The sequence below is a fragment of the Camelus bactrianus genome, chromosome 35, assembly GCF_048773025.1.
Source record: "Camelus bactrianus isolate YW-2024 breed Bactrian camel chromosome 35, ASM4877302v1, whole genome shotgun sequence".
NCBI lineage: Eukaryota > Metazoa > Chordata > Mammalia > Artiodactyla > Camelidae > Camelus > Camelus bactrianus.
In genome coordinates, this window is record NC_133573.1 from 201,566 (window position 1) to 222,242 (window position 20,677).

The 20,677-nt window shown below is 46.2% G+C and overlaps 1 long non-coding RNA gene across 1 annotated transcript; it reads left to right on the plus strand.

Annotated features, from left to right (window-relative positions):
- The first annotated feature begins 1,368 nt into the window (after positions 1–1,368).
- On the plus strand, positions 1,369–10,477 carry LOC141576064 (uncharacterized). The gene is made up of 3 exons (XR_012504301.1): positions 1,369–1,841; positions 9,264–9,416; positions 10,166–10,477. It is a non-coding gene; the product is annotated as an uncharacterized LOC141576064 (long non-coding RNA).
- Positions 10,478–20,677: the final 10,200 nt, after the last annotated feature.

Consider the following 20,677-nt stretch of genomic DNA (forward strand, 5'->3'; position numbering starts at 1 on the left):
TCACACTTGTCCTTCACTCTCCCCAATGAAAACACTCTTGGCCTTATCCTTCCCTGGCCTGTGGCCTTTCTGTGTTTGCAAAAGAACATGGAAACAATCTGTTTGCAAAGAAGTTTTGAGGTTGTCCATCTGGTCTAGGAAATGCTGACTCTGCTAGATGTGCTGTTGGGTGGGCTCTCACGAGAGAGGCTTGGGCAGGACTTCCCTTGGCAATAAGCTGCCCCACCCAGGCCTTTCCATGATCCAGACTCCTGGGACCAGGGTGCAAATCCCCAGCTCCCCACTTGTCAACAATGTGACCTGGGCAACTTTCTCAAACCCAAGCTTTGTCCACCCAAGGTCATCAGAGATGGGGGATAACAGGATGTCCTGCACAGAGTGTCTGTGCAGATTAAGTGAGGTAGAACAGACAGAACAGTGGTGGGGCCTGGCCCATTGGTTGGCAGAAGGGAGCTCACCATGTGCAGCAATTTCCGTGGGTCACCCAGCAATCTGCCCAGAGGCTTAGCCACTCCATCACTATCATGTATCTGAAGTCCACTTAACCACATGGGAGAGAAACAAACACATATTCTGAGTGTAGCTGCCACAGGAAAAAGTGCATCTGAGCGGGGAGTAATACCAGAGGGTGATCAGGATGGTGGAAGATGCCCCCTTGGGTTGAGCAGAGTGGAGCTGCCCTCTGGAGCCTGGGGTTAGTGAGGATGGGCTTGTAGAAATGCCCCTCTCCTTTACCCATCAATGCTGGATCCTGCGGGTACTGAGTCCCACAATCGGTGTGCTGCTAGTGCCCTCAGCACAGAGAAAAACCCAGGGGTTCCCACAAGGCTTCGGCCACGTCCTCTGCTTCCTGAACTCCCATTCTGGTGACCCCACCTGGGATGCAGAGATGAGGTGAGGCAGGGGCTTGTGCTGTCAACACCACTGCTCTACCCTGGGAATCTGACACACAGTAGGTGCTCGGTAAGTCATTGTTGAATGAACAGCAATACTGGGTCAAGTTTCTGTGGGTGTCTGTGCCCCCAGATCAGGGACCCCTCAGGGCCTACCTCACAAGTGACATGAAAATAATAATGCCACCAGGAGCAATAACAGTTCCTCAGAATAAGTGGGCTTTTCCAAGCACTCTCCACCTGTTGCAAAGGCCTCCCAGCAGGGAAAGGGGCTGTCAGGGGCAACACTGCACTTTCCACTGTAACAAGGAGAAAGCCAAGGGCCACAGAGAGGAGTGCCTTTCCAGTGTCACTGCTCACTTTCCCACCTTTTGGGAGACTGGGAGGCTTTTCTACTACATTCTGGCTCTGAAGCCCCAATATTGTTTGGACATGCTTCCCTCCCTGGAGCAGGGAACCACTAAATGACCTGTAACTTGTCACCAAGCAGACAGGCTCATTTCAGCTCATTGTGCCACCTGCAGTTTGTGCTAGTAGCAGGATCCTCTGGGAGACATCACACTCTCCCAACCTGAAAACAGGTGAACAGCTCACAGGTTTCCTGGAGAGGATGGTCACATGGCCTTGATCTGGCCAATCAGCATTTTCCATCCTCCCTGGCCACTGTGATTGGCTCAGGGCTGGGCACCAGCCCAATCAGGCTCCACGGAGGTCAGGCCTAGTTGCTGGAATCCTGGGAGCAGAGAAGTTCTATTTCAGTTGGGAGTTGAGGGGTGGTGATGTCAGCCTGTGGCAGTTGGTGACTATCTTGCTCTCGTAAAGGCAGAGCCATGTGAAGATGACACCAGTGGCAGAGCCCAGAGGTGGGGAAGGATGACTTCTGCTGATGTCACTGAGCACCAGGTACAGCCCTGCCTGAAGCTATCTCCCTATGGATGTCTCAGTTAGGTAAGTCATTCTCTCCTGCCCTGTTTGCTTCTTTAAGCCACTTTGGTTTTCTGTCACTGGTTTTAAGAAAAAGTTTGACTATTCCTTCAAGCTGGCTAAATGGAGACCCTGGAACTGCAACAGTGTGGTGACAGGCAACAATGTGGCTAATAGACTCCAGAGGCCTCTGTTCAAACAGGGGATTGTAAATGACAAGGGAGAGTACACATGGCCTCAGTGAACAGATTTGCTAGTGGTAGCTCGCAGTTCCTGGATATTAGAGTGCATGCACTCAGCCAAGTCTCAGCCCTGCTCTCACACCTGCTAACCCATACATCTCCTCTCCCACCTGCCTGGCCTAGGGGCCTGGACACCCCCAGGCACCTGAAACAGCCCAGGGCTTTGTGTTGTAATTTACACAGGCTGCCCCCACTTCTGAGGGTGAGGGTGACTGGGTTCCAGTTTACAGAGAAAACAGACTAGACGGTCTCACTGGTGAGCTGTGGGGGTGGGACCCCAATCTACCATCTGACCTATGACTTCAGAGTGGACAGCCTCCCCACCCTCAGCCAGGATGCTTGCTAAGCCTAGGGGCTCAGGAGTCCTGCTCCCTCTAGCACCCCTCCTGGAGGTGAGAGTGGGGGGGTCTCTGCCCTATACAACATTCACCCCTGCAGGGGCACACGTGTGACCTCAGTCTGTCATCCCTTCCTTATGACCTGGACCTCCTTGGCAGGGCATGAGAGGTGCCTTGATGTGTGAGAACTGCAGTTCATGGGTGCACATGTGAGCAGGTGCACCATGACTGAGAGGACAGCACCCCAATTTAAGCCCCCTCCATGCTCAGATGATTACATCCTGGAATTGAGGGGTTCCCAGGGGTCAGGTGGCCAATTCTGGCCTTAGGGGCAAATTCTTATCACCCAGGAGGCTAATTTTTAAATTAAATTACACATTTACAATTCAATAGTCAAGCCCCTTTCTCAGCAGCCTTGTAGCCTCTCAGCTTTTACCCCTCGCTGTGACCATGTTCTTAGCTTCAAATTGAGTGCCATTATGGACATGAACTTGTCCCTGTCATGTGTCACCTTCAGAGTAAGGGGCCACCCAAAACTCCCCTCCCTTCCCCTTGTCGATACCTCCACACAGGGAGTAGGGCCCTTTCGATGCAGTTGTGCAAATGTGTGAGCTAAGGGTTTAGAATGACCAGGCTAGGAGTGGTCTGCCCCACATGGCAGGGCAGGTGGGCTGGCAGGGGGTGATGGTTCACTTGTAAAACTCAGCTGGTGTCAGGCAGCGACAACAGACTGGCAGCCAAGGGCTCAGCTGTTGCAGAGTAAGCGGATTAAATGTGTTCACCCAGACGCCTCGGGGATGGCAGCCCTGGAGTAAGACTACAAGTGAGGAAGGTGGAGGGTCCCCAGTGCCTGGACCTCCACCTTCTAAAAATCAGGACTGAGATGTGGCTTTGAAATCAGAACACTGGAGTTCAAAGCTTCCCCCACCACTTGGTCAATAATTCAAAGCAAATGAGCCTCAGTTTTCTCATGTGTAAAATCGGAACATTGAAGCCTCTCCCTCTGAGGGTGTGGAGGGAAGTAAATGCGGTGACAGCAGAGCACAGGAGCTGTCTGGGCTGAGCCTGAACACAGGCAGGCCGTTGTTGCTGCCATGACCACCGTCTTCCAGGGCAGGGTCTGCACACTTTCCCTGTGAAGGTCCAGACAGTAAACATTCTAGGCTTTGAGGGACCTACAGTCCCTGTCACAACTACCACCCTCTGCTGTTGGAGGGCAAAGGCAGCTCCTGCAGTAGGTAGTCCAGGCTCGCACCCCCGCTTCCTGGGATAAGTATTCCTGAGATACAATTGTCACATAACTTTGTTGGCTTTAGGTGTGCAGCATAATGACTTGTTACATGTGCATATTGTGAAATGATCACTGCATTAAGTTTACTTGACGTCTGTCATCACCCATAGTCACACACTATTTTCCTTGTGATCAGAAATTTTAAGAGGTACTCTCTTAACAACTATCAAATGCACAGTGCAGTGTTGTTAACTACAGTCACCTTGCAGTACATTATGTCCCCAGGACTTGTTTATCTTCTAACTGGAAGTTTGTACATTTTGATTATCTTCCCGTATTTCAATCACCCCCTGACTCACCTCTGGCAACCACCAACCTGATCTCTGTTTCTATGGGTTTCGGTTTGTTTTATAGATTCCACATATAAATGAGATCATAGGTATTTGTCTTTCTCTGTCTTATTTATTTCACTTAGCATAATACCCTGAAGGTCCTTCCAAGTTGTCACAAATGGCAGGATTTCACTTTTTTAATGTCTGAATAAGATTCCATTATATATACATATATATGCGTCACGTTTTCTGTATCCATTCATCTGTTGATGGACACTTAGGTTGTTTACATATCTTGGTTATTGTAAATAATGATACAGTGAACGTGAGGGTGCAGTTGTCTCATTGACATAGTGATTTCATTTCCTTTGGATATATTCCCAGCAGTGGACTTGCTGGATCATATGGAAGTTCTAATTTTAAATTTTGGGGGAGTCTTCTTACTCTTTTCCAGAGTGATGGCACCAATTTACATTCCCACCAACATTGCAGAAGTTTCCCTTTTCTTCACACCACCACCATCACTTGTTATCTCTTGTATTTTGATGACACCCACCCTGACAGGTGGGAGGGGATATCTCATTGTGGTTTTGATTTGCATTTCCCTGATGGTGAGTGATGTTGAGCACCTTTTCATGTACCTGTTAGACATCTGTGTGCCTTCTTTGGAAAAATGTCTATTCAGTTCCTCTGCCCACTTTTTAAATCAGATTGCTTGATTTTTTGCTGTTGAATTGTAAGAGTTATTTATATGTTTTGGGTGTTAACCCCTTATCAGATACATAGTATGAAAGTACTTTCTCCCCTTCTGTCTGTTACCCTAACCTCTGCTTTCTGGATGACAGGGGTCCAGGCACTTGGGAATCTCTGCTTCTCACATGTTTCCAATGGTGGGTGGGTGAGGGCTGTGTTCTGATAAAACTGTGCACAACCGTGGGTCACTACCCCTTCTTTTAGAAGGTGGGCTCTGAAGAGTGCAGTGTGGGCAGGGATGTTTCCCTGAAGTCATCATTTGGATGGTCATGTGCCCTGGAACTCACATCTTCTAGCCCGGATGTGATGGGGGAATTTGCAAAGGGAGGACCTTGCAGCTAAGAGACTGACCAGGTGTTCTTGTGTCTTGTTGGAAGCACCTGGAAAAAAAGTTGTGTGGAACAGGGACTCCTCCAGGTCACAAGGCTCAGTTCAGGCTTCTGGGATGCAGAGACCTGCTCTGAGCCACTGTCACTGAGGAGGGAAGGGCCTCAGGCAGGAGGGAGGGGTTGCTGGATTTCACTTGCCCTGTTTGTCAAGTATCAGCTCTGGTGATGTGTGGCAAATGGGCTTAGCTTTGGGCATGTAAGAGGAGAGGTTCCTGGGGAAGGGCTGGCTTTTTCCTCTGATTGAGGTCCTACTGTGTGCCAAGCACAGCAGTCCTCTGAGTCAGAGCTGGAAAGCCAGGCACAGAGAGGTCAGGGAGTTTCCAGGTCACACAACATTAGGGGCATCATTAGGGTCTGATGCAGACCTGACGCCCAGCCTACATTCTCTCTCCTTTCCCAGGACCATCATGATCCCACATGTCAGCATCACCCAGAGAGGCCTAGGTATGGGCACTGGGACCTTTCCTGCCTAACATGCCAGGAGCCTTAAGAGGGAGGACAAGACACTTCCTGAGTCCATGATGCCCAGAGGCTGCTCTCAGCGAGAGGCCCAGCACACACTCTTGGATGAATCCTAGTTCTGTCCTGAGTCACTCTGTCCTCCCTGCCTCAGTTCTTCTGCCCACATGGGGCTGGAAACAGCAGCCACTTCACAAAGGTCTAAGGAACCTCCAGGATCCTGGAAGCAGCACCCTCACACAGGGAGCACGGTGGGGTCAGCCTCCATTGTCTCCTTAACTTTTCCTCACCTCTTTGCTGGATGAGGAGCCCTAGCGGGGCCCTGGCTTGTCCCAATTCTCACCCCAGATCAGGGTCCAGCAGGGGGTGGTGTCCAGGCTGGACTCTGTCCTCTGCCCCTTCTGGGCACCCTCATTCCCCACACCTTGGCTGCCTGGACACTGTCTTCCAGGGGCCACTCTGTGCCTCCCACACCTACCTAGCATCCACCCACCCTGGGTTACTCCATCGCCCTCTGGCCCTTGGACACACACCTCCGTGTTGAGTGGAAATGAGGTGACGGACATGCTGGGCCTCCTGGACAGTGTGGGGGAGCCCGATATCCCCATCCTGCCCACCGCCCCAAGAGCCCAAGTTGGGGAGAGGGTGTGCCTCTATTCATACTCTGATTTGCTCAGATTCTCAGCACCTACTTTGCTGGGTGGATATGGGGGCAGAGGGATGATGTAAAAGCAGGAGACCTGGACAGCAGAGCATGAGAAGGGGGCTAGCCCAGGCTGGTCTCATAACCCCCTTAGCCTTGGCTTTCTCATCTTTAAAGTGGGACAGACTATTGTGAGGTGAGCAGGATCCTGACCCATAGCCAGGCACTGTCCTACACGCATAAGAGATCACTGACTCCTCATGAAAATCTGTGGGGCAGGGACAGGCGTTATCACCCATTTCTGCAGAAGTAACTGAGGCACAGAGAGAACAGGTGAGGTGACCACTCCAGATTACAGAGCCCAGGCCATCTGGTTCCAGTGTCCAGGCTCATGGTCAGTTCCCACTCTGGGTTTCCTTCCTCCCTTCACCCTCCACTGGGACCCATGGCTGCAGCCTCATCTCAGCGTGATTGTTCATGGGGAGCAGGATGGGGGCTCTGAGGGCCCGTTTCTCCGAGCACTGCTTTCCCAGAAGGCTCAAGGGGTTGACTGTATTCACTACTGGACACCCAGGCCTGGGCCCAGGCCAGCCACACTGCAAGGCCTGAATCAATGATTGTTGAGTGAATACCTGAACCTCTGCATGTACCTGCATGTTGCTCCCATTTCCTCATCTCCACAGCTGGCTACCCGGCCAACACCTTATGTCATCAGGCCTCTGCCAGGGACAGTCAAGGGGACCAGAGCTGCTCATCTGGGGACAGGGAGCCTCAGGGGCCCTGTGTCTGTCCCAAGCATCTCCTGGGCCAATTCACATGGAAGCCCAGCCAGCTTCCAGGAACAGCAATCAGGTCCCAATCCCAGGGGTGTAGAGTAGGTCTTGAGGGGTGTTTCCTGAGACTGACTTTGTGTATGAAGGGGTCCTGGGGGTCAGGCTGCTTTCAACCTCCATTCCAGGCCCACACCCCTGCTGGCAGCATTGAGTTAGTAATAAAGGACACAGGCCGTGGGGCCAAGGCTATAGCAGGGCTCTGCTCCCTCTCTGTGGCTCAGTGTCCTCATCTGTAACAGAGAACTAGTAACAGGGCCAAGGGAGGGCTCACTGAGACCCTCCTCTGTAGCTTTGGTTGGACACAGCCCTCTCTCTGCTCAGTGCCCTTCTCTGTAATAGAGGACTACTAACATTTTTCTTAGCCCCTTTTGGCCCCATTTTTCTGAGTCTCTTTCCACATTGGGCCCAGGGCTTTCACAGAGATCACAGACTTGGGAGGTAATCAGAGTGTGGTCTCAGCCCTAGTGGTCCCAACTGAGGCCAGAGGAACTTCAGGAGGGGTGGGAATCCAGAAGTGCTTCATGGAGGAGGTGAGATCTGAGCTGTGTCCCCAAGGATGAGCTGTCATCCAGCTGAGGCCTGGCACTGAGCAGGACCCATGTACATGGTGAATGAGGGTGTGAATGAATGAATGGGCACCCCTCTAACAGAGAGTGAGGGAGGAAGTCCCCCAGGCCAAAGCAGGAAACACAGGGCACCCTGGGGGAGCAGAGGGCGGGGCTGCAGTGTGATGCCTGCCTCACCCTTTATGGGTGTCTTGCCCCCACTTTAGCCTGTGTTCTGGTGGATTGGGAGCCCTTGCCTCTCCTCTGCTCCAGGATCCTGCTCTTCATTCCCAGCAACACCCGCCTGTGTCACCTCAGTGTCCCCAAGTGGACCTGGACCTCTCTTGTGGGAGATTGTGAAGAGGGATTTGGTGTGCAGCCCAAGACTGAAGTGGGAGGGAGAGGATAATAGGGACCTCCAGAGGGGATCATGGGCTGGGGGAAATCGGAGGGGTGGGGAAGGCAGAGACTCAGGGCTGAAGGATCCTGCTAGTGGTGGCTCCTTCACAAGGGGCTTCACAGGGAGGAAGCATTCATGGGGTAAAGGCAGAGCTCAGTTTGGGGCTCGCTGACATGGAACAGCTCATCACAGAGACGTCCAGAGGAGCTGGATATAGGGAACAAAGGTGCCACTGATATCAGGGTCAGAGCCTGAGACCCAGATGAGGTGGGGTGGTGGTGCAGGGGAAGGGGCTTGAGGATGTCAAGATGTTCATTCATTGGGGTCCTCAGGGTGGGGACCTTCATGTTCATTTCACAGCCACCTGGTGCCTGACAGAGCTAGGCTTAGGGAGGTCACTGAGTAGACACGTGCTGACAACCTAGATTCTCCTGTTTTCACATAAAGTCCCTGGTGTGAAGCCAGGTGGCACTCTTTAGAGTCATACACCCTCACCCCTGGGCTCTCTGTGTGCCTAGAGCCCAGTGGCACTTTACCTCCCACTCCCCACTGCAGGACCCTTTGCACACCTGCATTTCCACAAGCTATAAAACATCTTCTCTTGCTGTGTGTTTACCCTATGAAAACTCATTGCCCCACGAAGAGAGGCCTCACATCCTGCCCTTATTAAAGTGGTAAAGCCTGCTGTTCAGAGAAGCCCCTGTCAGATCTCACAACCAACCAGGTACCTGTGCAAGAATTGATCATGCAGCCCCCTCCTCCTTGTGTGCACAGCACCCCCCCAATAACAGACCCCACAAACTCAACCTTGGCGCTCGTGTAGGCACCTCTTGCCTGTGTGGCCTGATGTTGCCTATAGCAGTGTCCCTATTAAACTTTCCTAGACCCTTCTCAGACGCTGGTAATTCTTTACCAACCCAAGTAACTAGCCCGCCATTGTGCCCACAACACCTGAAACAGAATTGGCTAAATTATGCAGATTGATGATGCAGTTTAATTTGCTTTAAAGGTGAAATCAAGGTTTACAAATAAAAGCAACATACGTACTCAAGGCAGGACTAAGAACTCACACGGATAACTAAGACCCTCCACGCGCATCCCACTGTGGCCTCAGGGCCTTTGCGCTGGCTGCTCTTTCAGCCAGGATCTCTCTCCGCCTGCTTCTTGAACACCTCCAGGAATCTGCTCAAATGTCCTCCCTGACCTTATTTTTCTCCATGGAACATATCACCTCCGGACATTGTGTATATTATACTTAATTTTCTCTGTGTCCCCCACCAGGCTGTCTGCTGCATGAGAATGGAGACCTGCCTGCTTCACTCCCTGCTGTGCCCGGTATATGGAACCCGCCCAACACACAGTAGGACCTCAGCGAATGTGTGACGGGTGTGTGATCACTGTAGGCCACAGACAAAGGTCTTCCCAGCAGTGATGGTAAGAGTCATTCATTCTCTACTTACTGAGCCCTACTGTGCACTGGATACTGACCTGGGTGGGAGGCATGCAGTGGATGAGACACAGTGAGCACACACAGCATGTTAGGAGGGACACGTGCTCTGGAGAGCACACAGGGCTGGGGGAGTGCAGGAGTGGAGGAGAAGAGGGTCAGGTGGAGACAGTGGTGGCAGAAGAGACAGAGAGGTGGGGCCCAGGTCGTGCAGGGCTTGATGGCTCCTGTGAGCGCTTTTCCTCAGGGCAGCGGAACCATGGCTGGGCGTGGAGCAGGGGCCCGGTTCCTGAATGCTATGCAGGAGATGGAGCAGGTGTCTGCTTTGGAGATGTGCGTGGAGGAGGCTGTCCCTGTAGACTGTGCAGGCAAGGAAGGCTCCTCTGAGGGGGTGACATCTGAGCTGAGCCCTTGTATGGACCATGTTTCCACCTTCTGTAGACTGGATGCTTTCGTCTGCCCTGCAGGCCTATGCAGGACACACCCTGTTCTCAGTCACCTGGGCTTGGCCTCCTGCCTCCATTATGGGCCTTCCCACCCCAGAAGGAGTCCTTCTAGATCTAACACACTACCCCCTCCACTGGACTTGGACTCACACTGAGCCACTGTCCACCTGCCCAACTCACCCAGAGTCAAGTCCAGACACTTGGGGGAGCCCCTCCACCCCAGAGCCCATGAACTTACTCAAATGGCCAGTCCTCAGCCTGCTCACATGCCTCACCCTCCCCTCCTGCAGAAACCCTGTGACAGATCCTGTCCACAGCACCCTGCTCCTCCGATCCTGACCCCAGGCTTTCCCATGGGGTGTGACCCCGCATGGGGTGCAGTCCCCTCCTCCAGTCTGGTGAGTAGAAACTACCTTTTCTTTTTTCTTTTGTTAATATATTTATTTTTTAATTTTTATTTTATTGAGTTATAGTCAGTTTGGATTGTTGTGTCAATTTCCAGCATAGAGCATAATTTTGTCAATTGTGTTTACTCTTTCAAGAAACCATGTCTTGGCTTGATTTTTTCAAATGTTTCTAATATCTCTATTTTATTTATTTCCTCCCTGATCTTTATTATTTCCTTCCTTCTGCTTACTTTTGTTATTTTTTGCTCTTCTTTTTCTAATTCTTTTAGGTGGTAAGTTTGATTGTTTATTGCAGTTTTTCCTCTTTTTTGAGGTAGACCTGATTCTCTCGCTATAAACTTCCCTCTAAGCACTGCCTTTTCTGGATCCCATAGGTTCTGTGTGGTTGTGTTTTCATCATCATTTGTCTCACTGTGTTTTTTTATTTCTTCTTTGATTTCATCATCCACCCATTTTTTTAAAAGTAGTATGTTGTTTAATCTCCATGCTGTCATTTATTTCTCCTTTATTTTTCTGTAGTTAATTTCTAGTTTTATGGTATTGTGTTCAGAAAAAGTTGCTTCAAATATTTTCTATCTTCTTCAAATTGTTAATGCTTCTTTTGTGCCAAAGTATATGATCTATCCTAGAAAATGTGGTACGTGCGCTTGGGAAGAATGTATATTCTATTTTAGGGAAATATAATGTTCTGAAAATATTAACCAAGACAAATTGTTCTATTTTATCATTTAATTTTTATGTTGTCTTATTAATTTTATGTATGGAAGATCTGTCCAGTGATGTTAATGGATAGTTAAAGTCTTCTACCATGACTGTATTCCGATCAAATTTTCCCTTTTTATCTGTTATGTATTTAGGTGCTCCTATGTTGGGTTCATATATGTTAATGAGTGTAATATCTTCATCTATGACTCCTTTAATCATTATAAAATGTCCTTCTTAATCTTTCTTTATAATCTTTGTTTTAAAGTCTATTTTATTTGAAATCACTGTTGATATTCCTGCTTTCTTGTCATTTCCATTTTTGTGGAATATCTTTTTCAATCCTCTCACTTTCAATCTATGTGTGTCCTTCTCCCTAACGTGGGTCTCTTGTATACAGTGTATTGTAGATACTTGCTTTATTATCCACTCTGCACTCTATATCCTTTGATTAAAGCATTTAGTCCATTGACATTTATAATAATTATTGATAGATATGTGTTTATTATATTTTGAACTTTGTTTTGCAGTTGATTTTGTATTTCCTCTTTGTTCCTTTCATTTTCTTTTTGTGGTTTGATAATTTTCCTTTTTATTATCTTGGTGTCTTCTTAGTTTTGTGACTCTATTGTAAATTTTTGGCTTGTGGTTACCCTACTTTGTACATATATTAACCCATTACTATATCTGTTTGTTTTAAACAGATAGTAATATAAGCTCAAACTCATCCTACCAAGAACAAAAGAGAGAGAGAGAGAAACCTGTACATTTTCTTGTTCGCCTCCCCCACCCTTAATGATTTAGATGTCCTCTTTTATGATTTCATGTTTATTCTGTTGTAATTCATTGTAGCAATCACCTTTCCAATCATGGTTTTCTCCTTTTTGTAGCATCCTGCTTCTTTTCTGTTTAGAGTAGGTCTTTCAATATTTCCTTTAGCATAGGTTTAGTGTTACCAAATTTTTTTAGTTTTTGCTTGTCTGTGAAGTTCTTTATCTCTCCTTCTATTCTAAAGGATAGCCTTGCTGGATAAAGTATCGTAGGCTGCATCATTTTTTCTTTCAGGACTTTGAATATTCCTTGCCCCTCCCTTCTGGCCTGTACTGTTTGTGTAGAGAAATCAGCTGAAAATCTTATGGGGGTTCCCTTGTATCTCATTCTTTGTTTTTCTCTTGCTGCCTTTAGAATCATTTCCTATTCTCAACCCTGGTCATCCTAATTGTAATATGTCTTGGTGTGGGTCTGTTTGGGACGCTCTGTGCTTCCTGTACTTGGATATCTGATTCCTTCTTTAGGTTTGGGAAGTTTTCAGTCATGATTTCTTCAAATACCTTTTCAATCCCCTTTGTTCTTTCTTCTCCTTCTGGGACCCCCATTATGAGTAGGTTGGCATGCTTTATGTTATTCCATATGTCCCTTATATTGCTTTCATTGGTTTTTATTTGTTTTCTCTCAGCTGTTATGTTGTCTTGTCTTCTAAGTCACATATTCATTCCTCTCAATTATCTAGCCTACATTTTACAGCCTTTAGCTCAACTCTCATCTCAGCAAATGAGTTTTCCAATTTTCACTGGCTCCTCTTTGGAGTTTCAATTTCGTTTTTTGACATATTCTCTGCCTCTATAGACAATCTCTTTTAGTTTCTTCAGTACTTTGATCACTCCTTTCTTGAAATCATCTAGTAGACTATCAATGTCTATTTCATTGATTGTTCTTTCAGGGGATTTATCTTGTTCTTTTAATTGAGAGAGGTGGCTCTGCTTCTTCATCTTGCTTCTATCTCTCGGGCACTATGGCTTATGGAGTATCAGTTATCTACTGTCGTCCTTTAGGAGTTTATTTATTTATATAAAGTAGATGCAGAAATAAAACTAAGCACAAAGAAATTAGTTTTAAAAGCAGTATAATCAATAACAGAAGAACATATTGAAACAAGATAACAATTGAGTTGGGTTGAATTTTTAAAACATTAAAGGAAGAAAAATATTTGAGAACAGAGTATAATCATAACAGAAGAACAAAACAAAGATAAAAATGAAATTGGACAAATTGAAAGATAATAATATTAGTATTTTAAAAGAAAATTTTAAAAGGGATTAAAAATAGAAATATAAAAATTATTTAAGAAGTAACATTTAAAAAGTAAAAGAAAATGGAACAGAAAAAGAAGAGAGGATGTTCCCGTGGAGATTGTGTGCCCTTAATAATTTTATCAAGAGGTCTTTCTTAAATAAGTGTGGTTGCCAAGTCTTACTTCTGTGCCTTTTGTCTGTTATCCCTTTGGTTATGGATGTGGCCGTTAACCTGTTAACTAGAGCCTACCCTGGCTATTGAATGGGGACTTCTATTTGTTTTGTGGTTGTCACAGCTCCTGCCCCTGCCTTGTTTCATGAACTCAGCTCATTGGTTCCAGAGACCCTCTGGTCACACCCTTGGTCTGTGCTGCTCCCAGTGCCTGTAGGTAGACATGTCACATCTCCTCCCAATGCTGCATCTTGGTGCCGCTCTCCTACATGGTAGGTGGGCAGGGTGTGCCCCTTCCCAATGCCTTGTCCAGGTGCAGCAGTCCTGCACAGTAGTTGGGTTGGTTGCTCCCCTGTTCAGTGCTACTCCCCACTCCACATCTGTTCCACACTCTGTAGGTGGGCTTGAGGCAAATGGCCACACCAGCCCTAGTCCCTGCTCTTTGCCAGAACCCTGCTCCTTGTTCATTTGTCTTAGAGGTGCGAGTTCATAGACGCACCAGGACAGAACCTTCCTATATGTCTGGGGATGTAAACAAGTCTCAGTCCCACCTATGAGGCTGCAGAACTGCCAGGTACATATTCAGGTTTCAACCCTGCCTCTGCCTGGGTGGGTATGATGGCTGTGGCTGAGCCTCATCTCTCTTCTTCTGAGAAATCACCAGTTATGTTGCTGTGGGTCAGCAGAGACAAAGGACAAAACTCCCCTTCCCTCAGGCAAGCCAGCAATGTTGCTTTGCTTTATTTTTTTTTTCTTATTTTATGGGGGGCCCAGGCTGTTCTGATCTGTATACAATCCAAGCAGTTGTCCACAGCACACTGTAGTCCCCCAGGGTTACCTCTGTACAGTCAACCAGAGTCTGCCTGGATCCAGCAGCCTGTCCCTTCCCATCCCTGATTCACTTCTAGGTTTGGGGGTTGTTGACACACTTTGCGCCCATATAACTTAATTCTGTCAGTCAAGGGCGGTTCTGTACACATCTGAGCCTCAGAGGTTCCCTGTCCATCCTGCTGACCTCTCCGTTGGAAAGGGGGAGACCCAGTCAACCAGCACTATCCCTCCTTTGCTGCTCCCTCTTCAAAGGACCAACCCCAAGCCATTTTGCATTTTCTTCCTTCTTTTTTCCGTTTCTCCTACCAGATTGGTGGCACATTTTGTCTTTTGAAGATGGCAATGTTTTATCAAAGTTCAGCAGATGTTCTGAGTGGATGGGTGTGTCTGTGAATGTCAGTCTTGGTGTATTTATTGGAGGGGATAAGATACAAGTATCCTTCTACTCCACTATCTTGGCCTTTCTCCAAGAATATGCACTCTTAATAATTTTGTCATAAGGTTGTTTTTAATTATGGGTGGTTGCCAAGTCTTCCTTCCATGCCTTTTGCCTGTTATCCCCTTTGTTGGTGGTGTGGCTGGTGTTCTGGTGGCCTGAGTCTGCCCTGGCTATTGAGCAGGAGCTCCTTTTTTTCCTGTGGTTGTCACACTCCTGCCCATATCCTGCTGTGAAAACTCCACTTGCTGGTTCCAGAGGCCCTCCAGTCGTGCTCCTGGTCTGTGTCCCAGCATCAGTTTGTGGGTGGTCTGCACCCCCACCAGATGCCTGGTCCCAGCACCACACTTGTGCAAGGTAGTTGGCAGGTAGCTCCCCTGCCACATTAGGTCCATGCTTCATAGGTGGACTCAGAGAAAACAGCTGCACTAGCCGTCACCCCTGCTCTGTTCCAGAACACTGCTTCTTGTCCATTTGTCTTAGAAAAGCCAATTCAGAGAGGCATCGGTGTGTGATGGTCCCCTCTGCTTGGGACTGTAAACAAATCTCAGTCCCACCTATGAGGTTGTGGAGCCCCTAGGTAGGGATTCGGCTTTTGACCCCTCCTTCACCTGGGAACCATGAACCAGAAAATATGGTGGCTATGGCTGAGCCTTGACTCTCTTCTCCCAAGAAGTCTCCAATAATGGCACTGTGGGTCTGTGGACACAAAGGCTACGGATCCCCTTCCCCCCAGGGCACACCAGCAGTGTTGCTTTGCCTTTTTTTTTTTTTTTTTGGATTTTATGGGGGACCCAGGCTGTTCTAATCTGTATACTCTCCCAGCCATGGCACACAGAACATTGCAGTCCCCCAAGGTTTCCTCTGTACAGTCAGCCCGAATCCTCTGCTCGACTCAGACAGCCTGTCCCATCCCACCTCTGCTGGTTCACGTCTAGGGCTGGGGATCATTGGGACTCTTTGTGCCCAATTAACTTAGTTCTGTCAGTCAAAGGCTATTCTGTACAGATCCGAGCCGCAGATGTTCCCTCTCCATCTTGCTGAACTCGCCATTGGAGTTGGGTAGACCCAGTGTATTAATGCTATTACTCCTTTGCAGCTCCCTCCTCATTGGAATGGTCCTGAACTATTTTCCTTTTTCTTCTTTTCTCCTACCAGATTTGTGGAAAATTTTATCTTTTGAAGAAGGCAATATTCTGTCAAAGTTCAGCAGGTGTTCTGGGTGGTGGGTGTGTCTGTGGATGTCACTCTTGGTGAATTTGTGGGAGAGGGTGAGCTCTGAGCATCTTTTTTACTCCACCATCTTTCCTCCTCCTTCACTTTTTCTTTTGATTGGAACACTTAGTCCATTGACATTTATAGTAGTTATTTTATAGATGTGGTTTTATTGCCATTTTGAAATTTGTTTTCCAGTTGATTTGGTATTTCTTATTTGTTTCTTTCTTTTAATTTTTTTTTCATTTTTGTCATATGATAAATTTCTTTTCTATAAGCTTGGTTTCTTTTTGGGTTTTATGACTCTTTATATACTTTGATTTGTGGTTATCTTGTCTTTCAAGTATGGTAACCCCTTACTTCATCTGTTTGGTTTTAGTTGATAGTCATGTAGGCTCAAGTCCATCCTAAAAAGAAAGAAGACAAAAAAAGAAAAAAAAAAAGGGAACAAAATCTATATTCTCTTGCTCTCCTCTTTCACCTTTTATGATTTTGCTATTCTCTCTTTCTTTCTTGCTTTCTTTATTGACTTACTGGCTTATTTATATCTTCATGTTTTCCCTTGCATTCACTGTATTTATTGCATTTACAATTATGGTTTCCTAATTTCTATAGCTTCCTGTTTATGTTTTATTTAGATTAGAACTTTCAATTTTTTTTTTTTTTAGCATAGATTTAGTACTGCTGAATTCTTTTAGTTTTGCTTGTCTGTGAAATTCTTTCTCTCTCTTTCTGTTCTAAAGGAGAGTCTTTCTAGATAGAATATCCCAGGTTGCAGCCTTTTCTCATTCAGGACTTTGAATATATCTTGCCACTCCCTTCTGGCCAGAAGTTTTTATGTAGAGAAATCTGCTGAATGCTTATGGGGCTCCCTTGTAACTAACATTTTGTTTTTCTCTCACTGCCTTTAGAATATTTTCTTTATCTTTAACTTTAACCATTTCAATTATAATATGTCTTGGTGTAGGTCTGTTTGGTTTCTTCTTGTTTGGGACCCTCTGTGCCTCCTGTACTTGGATAATTCTTTCCTTCTTAAGGTTTGGAAAGTTTTCAGTCATGATTTCTTTAACTATATTTTCGATCCCCTTTTCTCTTTCTTCTCCTTCTGGGACCCACTATTATGCATAGGCTGGCGCACTTTATATTATCTTGCTTTAATTGGTTTTTATTGGCTTTTATGTCTGCTGTATTGGGTTATTTCTTTTATCTTGTCTCCTAAGTCATTTATTCATTCCTCTGCATTATCTAGTCTGCTTTTGATTGCCTGTAGTTGAATTTTCTATTTTTAACTAGCTCTTCTTTATAGTTTAAATTTTCTTTTCAAAGTTTTCTGTCTCTATTGATAGTCTCTTTTAGTTCTTTCAGTGTGTTGATCATTCCCTTTTTGAAGTCTAGTAGACTATCAGTCTATTTTACTGTTTGTTCTTTCAGGGGATTTCTCTTGTTCTTTTAATTGAAAGTGGTTCCTTGGCTTCTTTATTTACTTATATTTCTCTGGCTCTATGTATTTCTTCTAGACCCGTTTCTGAGCTGTGGTGTGTAGTAGGCAGGGTGGGAGCACTTCAGTTGTGAAGAAAAATAGGCAGGAGATTTCCACTGGGGAGTTCCCTCTGTGGTGTTGTCTGTCACTTGTTATGCAGACTTACAAAGTACTATTTGTTGATGTTGGCTTTATCCCTGCTTTAGCTATGGGAATGTCAGCCACCTACTCTGGTGCCCCTCAGGTTCTGAGCCCCAGGAAACATCAGTGCAGATCCAGCAGTGTCAGTCCCTTGGACCTGCCTTAGCAAGTGTGTAGTCACACACATGAATTTGTGGTCCACTACAGGTTCAGCTCAAACCCCAATCCCGCATCCACATATGGAACCATACACCACCCTGTTGTAAATACCCTCACTGGCCACCCTTCTTGAGTCAGAACTCCACTCACTGCCTGTAAGTCCCAGAGGTGTGGATCCACAAAGTGACCAGAGAGAGCAAATCCACCCTCTCTGCCTGGGGCTGTAAACAAATCTCAGTCCCGCCTGTGAAGTTGCAATGGCACAGGATATGGATTCAACATTCAGCTCTGCCTTTGTGCAGCAGTGTTGGCTATGACCAAGCCCCATTTCTCTTCTCATGAGAACACACCAACAATGGAGCCAAGTGGAGAAAGTGACTTTGGCACAGCCATGCATCATTCCTCCCCCATTATACCAACATTGGTGCTTTTTTATGAGAGTTTCAGTCTGTTCTGTTCCACACACACACACACACACACAGCCAGAGCTCACACTGCCCTCTAGTTTCCTGATGCTGCCTCTCTGCAGTGTGACCCAGCCCTCTGCCTGGGCTCTTCACTGAATCCAGTAGCCAGTCCTGGCTCATCCCTGCTAGTTCATGTCTAGGGCTGGTCATCACAGGGACCCTCTGTGTCAGTATTCCCCAGTTCTGCCTGCCATGCAGTTGCCACTGTGTCCTCCAAACCTTGGAAGCTCTGCTTCTTTCCTAGCTGATCTCCCAGCTAGAGAGGTTGTGTCCCAGTGTGAGGGTGCCTTTCTTCCTATGCTACTTTTTCCCTGCAGGATCAGTCCTGCACTGAATTTGTCTTTTTTCTTTTTATTCCTTACCATATTTTGTGAGAATCTTCCTGTATTTCAAAATGAGAGACACTGTGCCAGAGTTCAGGAGGTTTCTGTGCAATTCAATGTTTTTGTAGATGTAATTCTTTGTGTATTTGTGGGAGAGGTCAAGCTGTGAGTCTGTCTACTCTGTCACTTTGGCTCCTTCAAATTTTAAAATAGGGCTAGGTCTTTCTTAATTACTCTCAACAAGCTGTTGTAGTTTCCAGCGTACATGTCTTGTAATTTTTCCTTGCCTCTATTGGATGCTGATTCAGAACATACACAACCTTCTAGAGAAACCTGTCCCACCCTGCCATTTGCTGCCAACTAGCTGGCCTGTGTCTGAGTCACCAAAAGGTTTTGTTCTTTATCTGATTCTTAATTCTTTAGAATTTATCATTTTACTCTCATAAATGCTGATTGTACTTGTAACAAATACTTTAAAATAAAAATAATAAACTTTATGCTGTGGATTCAATATGAATGAATCTCAAGTAACATATGCTTTAAATACCTTAGAATTAGTAAAGCAATATAGATACATTATGAACACTTGAAATGTTGCCTAAAGGAAAAGTGCAGAGATTTGCAAATCCCACCCCCAGAAGTGACCGTCATGAATGGCTTGGTGAACATCTCTCAGTCTCTATCTCTCTTATTCTCTCTGCCTCTGTCTCTCACACACCACAAGATTCATTTACGTCTATGATGATTTGACACATATGTGGTCATAGATGGCATCTGGGATATAGATGATGGATTAACAAGCATCCAAACTGAGGGCTTCCTTGACATCAGGTAAAGACCTAGCAGTCATTTTTCCAGCTGCACAACAATCATTCCTCCATGTGAACCAGAACTGATGAATCCCACCCCCTCTCCATGAACATTAGTGTTGCTTCCAATCTCCTACTAGTTAAACCAGAACTGTGATGAACATCCTTGAAAAGACATCTTTGAAAAATTGTGCAAGAATTTTAGTATGATCAACACTAAGCATCAGCACTACTCGGAAAGGGGTGAACTTGTGGAACTGTAATTCATCCTGCATACTGTTCTCCCAGAGAGGAGTGTCTGCTCACTCTTCCCTCCAGGGGATCTACTGTGGCCTCTGCCTCCTCATGTTGTCACTAGAGCTGGTTGTCACCAGGCTAAAGTCCTGCCAGTGTGATGGTGACCAATGCTGTCTCCAAAGTGTGTACATCTGTGTGCATCCTCACTCGAGAGGTCAAGCACCTCTAATATACACTGGCCACCTGCATTTCCTCTTGTTGGAATTGCATGTGTTTGTTCTGTTTCTGTTTAGAACACAGAAAGTTTTTGGACCACAGGGATGTGAAACCTTTCTCTGACTTTAGGTTATGAAAAATGATTTTTCCAGGTTGTGGTTTGACTTTCATGGCTTTTGAATATTATTATTTTTTATTTTGTAGGTTATGTTTTGCCACAGGAAGAGCTAAGCATCTCCCTTCTGGCTCTGGTATCACACATAGAATAGCAGTGCCTATCTCGAGATTATGCACATAGTTACTAAAAATTTTCATTTTGTACATCTCATGTTTAATCCACCTGGGTTTCCCTTTCAAATAACCAAAATGCTACTTCAAGTAAAAAAAAAAAACACCAGTCCCTTGTTAAAATATGAGAGCAGACACAAACAGCCACCTTTTGTATGATTTCATTGATAGGGAACATCCAGGGTAGGGAAAGACACACAGAGAGAAAGAGGATTAGGGCTTGTCAGGGGCTAGGGGAGGGAGAAAAGAGAATGTGTGCTTTGGATACAGGGTTTTATTATGAGGAAAGAAACAGTCTGAAACTAGACAGTGATGATGGTTACACAGCATTGTGAATGCACTTAATACTCCTGAATTGCACAATTTAAAATGGAAAAACATCTAAATTTTATTATTGTAAACTTAAAACGTAAAAATAGATGATACTCTAAATGACATGAAAGAAAACAAGGAAATTACAGAAAAAAACAAAAATGATTCCAGGAGAAGGGAAGTAAAGTTCGGGTCTGGGAGTGTGTTGATTCTGAGAATTAGATGACAGTGTTGGTGTTTGCAGAGGCATCTCAGCCTGTAGGGGTGGTGATGCCTGAATTGGCTCTGGGTCTCATAGAAGTGTGTGTGTAGGTGCAGGAGGAGCTACAAGATCAGGCTCAGGGTCTCCCTGCAGGACTGGTAATGTAACCTGGCTCTAGGTCTCCTGTAGGGCTAGTCTTACAGTCTCCCTGCAGAGCTGGTGGGATGTGACACGGTTCTGTGTTTTTTGCAGGTGCAGGTTCGGGTTCCCCTGCAGGGTTGGTAGAATGGGACCCAGTCCTGTGTCTCCTGCAGGATCCAGCTCAGGATCTCA